The following is a 5,348-nucleotide window of genomic DNA, read 5'->3' as shown; positions in this document are numbered from 1 at the left end:
CATAGTAGACCATATGGTTGTCTGATTCAAAGTGGCCAAACCAGTCCATTTCAGCTCACTAATGCCTAGGATATCAATCTTTATGTGTTCCATTTAATTTTTGACAACTTCCAATTTTCCTAGATTCATACTTCATATGTTCTGATTATTAATGGATGCTTGCCACTGTTTCTCCTCAATTTGAGTGGTGCCACGTCAGCAAATGGAGGTCTTGAAAGCTTTACCTTATCCATATGAGTTAGGCTGGTTTTGCTCTGATGATGCAGCTCTTTTCCAGTCCTTTTGAGAGCCTTCTAACCTAAGTGACTCATCCTCCTCCTCTGTATTAGACAATGTTTCTGGACTATTCATAAAGTTGTGCAGTGATATATCAGACAGTGTTTCTCTGCTGTTCATAAGGTTTTCCCTGGCCGATTCTTTGAGAAGTGTATGGCCTCTTCCTTCTTCCTAGTCTGTCTCAGTCTGCAAGCTGGGCTAATACCTGTGCACCATGTGCACCCTGCTGGGTTTGAAATACCAGTGGCACAGCCTCAAGACTCCAGCAACATATCACCACAGTAGGACAAACCGACAGACAAGTTTGTCTCCCTTAGCTGTTGGAAACTTCTCCAACCTCTCCTTACTTGGATCCCTGTGGCTGACTCCTTGCTCTGTCCTGATTCCCCTAGCCTTTTTACTCTCCTTTCTCCCACTTTCCCACCTTGCAGCTTGTGGAGCGTGGCCTGGGTTCCCTCTCCTCACCTGGATCCCTGCTGTTGACCCTGCAGGGATAGTCATATGAGACAGACTAGGAAGAAGGAAGAGGCCATATGTTATGTTATGCCAGTTGAGCTTGCTGTCCTCTGCAACCATGGTCCGGAGCTCAAAGGTCCCACAACTTGCTCCATCAGGGTGTTTGGTTGTGGCTAAGAAGTTATCATAACTTTTCCCTGTTCTATTTATCTGGACATTCTTATAGCACATACAAATACATATATAGAAATATCCTCTGCTGACCTTATATATGGTCATGGGTATATTCCCTTTTGCCTAGACAAAGCTGGTCATTCAGCCTGTCTGCCTAGGTATCTACCCCTAGGTTAATGTTTGTTATTATTGCTAATGCAGTATTGTATATGTAAATTGTTCATCTTTGTTGTCTTGTGCCTCTTGTGCACCTCTCTGTGTCTTCCTTTTCCTTGGTGTTACTGTGTTGGTCATTCCAGGCATCAGTATTTTAAAAAAGTGTTCAGATTATTCTAATGTGTATCCAGGATTGATAAAACTTGACTAAACTATAGTCAAGGCTGCTCAGTGACATACTGAAAATTGACTTCATCATATCTACTTGGAGGTGGAGGAGTAATGGGTGGTGAAACATGCTTCTTGAAGTTCGGAGTGAGAGTTGAGAATTACTGATTGATTCATCCAGCTATTTGCAGGGTAGTGTCCTAAACCCTGGGAGATGTTCACCTTCCACAGGATTTGTGAGATGAGGCACATGAAGTGGTTAGGTGGGAGCATAATAGAGAACACTGGGTGGCAAAATAAAAAATTAAATAAAATTGTTGGGTCCTGCGTATGTATTCGCCCATGGTTATGTGTATGAAATAATTTCTTTTTCCACGATGTGTTGAGTCCTTACCATGGATCAAGCACTTTACATTCATTTAATCCCTAGAACAATCCTGTGAAATAATATTATTATGCTCAATTTGCAGATAAGGAATCTGAGGCACAGAGTAGTTAATAGAGCTCCTAAGTGGTAGAGCTGGGATACAAATCTAGAGCCTGAGTGTAAGCACTGTGCTATACTGCATCAACCACAGAAGAGACCCCAGGAGGTGAGGCCCGGGAGCCCTTTAGGTGCGGGTTCTTTGTCTCATCACTGTACCCCTCTGGTTTATTGGGCATCAACTGCTGGGCATCCTGCCTGGCAGAGGTGGAGAGGGGAGTGTTTGGGAAGAGGCTCCTTTCCAGAAAGGGGCTGATCAATAGAATCGGGAAGAGTGAGAGCATCACAGGGCAGCCTGACACAGTCCTCCTCCCTCCCTGGCTCCAGCTTCCAACTGCAGTGAGCAAGCAAAATAGAGGCAGATTGGAAGGTGCCCAGTGCTTCACTTTCAGAGCTGGGGAGTCTGGGAGAGAAGGGCAGGGGCTGGAACAGGTGCCAGAGAATGGTGACAGGGGAAGTGAGATAGAGGGTGAGGGCTAAGGCGGGTGTGTGTGTGTGGGGGGTTGGGGTTGGAGGTTTCAGGGGGTGAGTCTATGAATGTTAAGATTAGGCTGACTCAAAAAAGAAAAGATTAGGCTGACTCAAGGACAGTGCCAGGCCCATTCTGTATTACCCTCATCCCCCTTGGCACAATCTCCTGAGGTTTTCACTGCCAAGATTCTGCAGACATCAGCCCCTCCCCCCTCTCCCATACGCTGGCTGTTCCTTTGCCCTAGAGCTGAGCAGAGGACATGAGTTACCTGTATCTGGGGACCCCAGGTAAAGTCTCTAGGGTCATGCTCCATCTGTCCTTCTTCTGGGCCTCAACCTCAGTTTCTGCTGCAGTTGAGGAGCAGTCCCCCTTGCCTTCCATAGTGGTAGACAGGCACAAACTGCGTGAATAACCAGGGAATGACTTGAGATTTGAAATCTCCTTCAATTGGGCATCTGCCCACCTTGCCCTACAGATTCTCTCCCAGATTATTTTCCTTTAGAAGAAACTAACTGAATTCTGTCCTCCTTTGCTCCACTCACTGCCCTGTTCTTTTGAGGTCTCTTTCAGAGTTAATTTTAATTAGCGAGCTCCAAACTGACTGGCTGTGCCGGAAGCTGCTGAGCTGTCGGTGAAAATTGAGGGAAGATGTGGAGTAAGTGGAGAAGGCATCATATATGGGGAAATCTGGCTGGGCTTCAAGAGAGGGGGCAGGGGGTGGTGTGGCCACGTTCCAAATGTTGGCCAGAAGCCCACACTCAAAAGAAAAGGGACCCTCAAGATAGTCTAAAAAGCTCCCTGTGGGAAATGACCTCCCAATCCTTTTTCCCAAGATCCAAGGGTTTCACTTGGATCTTCAAAAATCAGAGCGGTCAAGGCATTTTCCCCTCTGGCTCCTCTCAATCATGTTATGTTCTTTCTTTCCCAGCCACTCCCACAGTTCAAGCTTTGGCTACAGCCAGAGAAAGTTCAGAGGCAGGCAGAAGGATTCCAGTGCTGGAGAGGTGGGTGGGGTGAGAAAGTTCTCCTGATGTGTGTATTGTGTGTATTGGGGAAGAAAAGCCCGTCCCTGGAATATATGCTTCAAGCCTGCCAGATGAAGTGGAGGGAAAAGTTAACCCTGGAGTTTGCGTTCTGGAAGGGTTTACTGATAGGCTAGAGACAGTAGCTGGAAAAAGTATAATCTGGGAGAGCTGAAAAAATAGGGATCTCAGATGGCAGGGAAGAAGGCTGTTAGAGTGGGAAGAGGCTGGAAGAAAGCCCCTGTTTCCATTTAGACAAGCAAATCCTTTGCTGTGTCTGGGCATTTATCAATTAAAAAATAGAAATTCTTTTGACATAATTATAGACTCAGAGGAAATTGCAAAAATAGTACAAAAATTCCCGTGTACGCGTCACCCAGCTTCCTCTAATGGTGACATTTTATATAACTAGCACAATATCAAAACCAGGAAGTTGACACTGGTACAATACTGTTAACAAGTTGACAGGCTTTATTCAGTTTTTACCATTTTTTACATTGTGTGTGTGTGTGTGTGTATCCACACACACGTTAAGATTCATATAACCACCACCATGATCAAGAGATGGAACTCTTCCATCCATGAAGGAACTGCCTTGTGCTACCCTTTTCTGTACGTACTCACCCGTGCCTGTCCCCTGGTGTTCACTATTTGTTCTTCATCTGTATAGTTTGTCATTTTGTGAATGTTTTATAAGTGGAATCATAGAATATCAGCACTTTTTAAAAATTTTTTCTTAACATTTTATTGAATTTTGGGTGAAAGTTTACATAACAAATTAGTTCCTATTCAACAATTCATATGCAAATTGTGACATTTCCACCTTGCCTTTCCCATTTCCATTCCTCCAGTTACCCTGCTCCTCCTTGCTTTCTCATCTTTGCTTTTGGGTAAATGTTGCCCTTTTAGTCTCAAATAGTTGATTGTTCGAAGGTGCACAATCCTCACTGGTGCTGTTGTTTATTTGATAGGCCAATCTATTATTTGCCTGAGAAGTGACCTCAGGAAGTGGCTTCAGTTCCAGGTTAAAAGGGAGATATTCTAGGGGGTTCCTCCAGTCTCTTAACAGTTCAGGAAGTCTGGTCTTTTTCATGATTTTGAATTCTGTTCTACATTTTCTCCCATGCTAACCGAGACCTTCTGTTGTGTCCCTGGTCAGTAGTGTAGCCAGACATCATCAAGGTCTTGTGGTCTCAGGGAAGAGGAGGCTGTGATTCGTGTGGGCCTTCAGTCCTGGGGACTAATTACTTCCTAGAGTTTGTGGTTTCCTTCATTCTCCTTTGCTCCATATAGGAAGAGACCAATAATTGCACCTTAGATGCGCTTGCTAGCTTTTAAGACCCCAGTCACTACTCACTACAGAACATTATCTTTGTAAACTACGTTATGCCAATTGAGTTAGCTGTCCTCTGAGACTGTAGTCCTAAGTCCCCAAGCCAAGTTCTTATTACCTCAAGGTGTTTGATTATGGCTAATAAGTTTATGTTTCCTCCATCTTCTGGATCCTTGTGCCTTTTCATTCCTCCCTTCTATGATATTGTTCTCCACCCCACCAGGCTGGTCTCACTTTTCCTTTAGGAAAAATCTACATGTCTATATTTACTGGTCTGGCCTAATGCTCTTGTGTGTTCCCAGTCCTCCCTTCCCCCACTATTTATAGCCAGGCTAATTCTGGGCGACCTCTCTCTCTCTTTTCCTGTTCCTTCCTCCTGTGGCGGGTGAGGGTGACTTCTCAAATATTTGGGCAGAGGAGGTCAGAAGCAGATTCTTGGCATCTAATTTCAGCCTTGGATTTAGCAGGAGCCAGTGGAATGGAGGTGGAGGCAGGCAGTAGCTGCAGGTGCAGACAGGAGGGAAGCTGGGACTTGAATGGCAGATCTGAGCTGGGAGTCAAGGTTCTGTCCTGATGTGGCCTAGTGCCTAAGGCATTTGACTGCTAACCAGAAGGCTGGTGGTTCAAATCCATCAGCCACTCCTCAGAAGGAAGGCTGGGCAATCTACTTGCATAGAGATACTGTCTTGGAAACCGCTGAGTTGGAATCAACTCAGTGGCAGTGAGTTTGGTTTGTTTTTTATTCTCATAACAGATCCTCTCTACTGTCTGGAGCTCTGGGATAGAAAAAGGATTGTTGTTGTTGTT

Source organism: Orycteropus afer, unplaced genomic scaffold (genome assembly GCF_000298275.1).
Source record: "Orycteropus afer afer isolate SDZICR_OR568_19922 unplaced genomic scaffold, OryAfe1.0 scaffold00490, whole genome shotgun sequence".
Taxonomy (NCBI): domain Eukaryota; kingdom Metazoa; phylum Chordata; class Mammalia; order Tubulidentata; family Orycteropodidae; genus Orycteropus; species Orycteropus afer.
Note: the sequence above shows the minus strand (reverse complement) of the source record.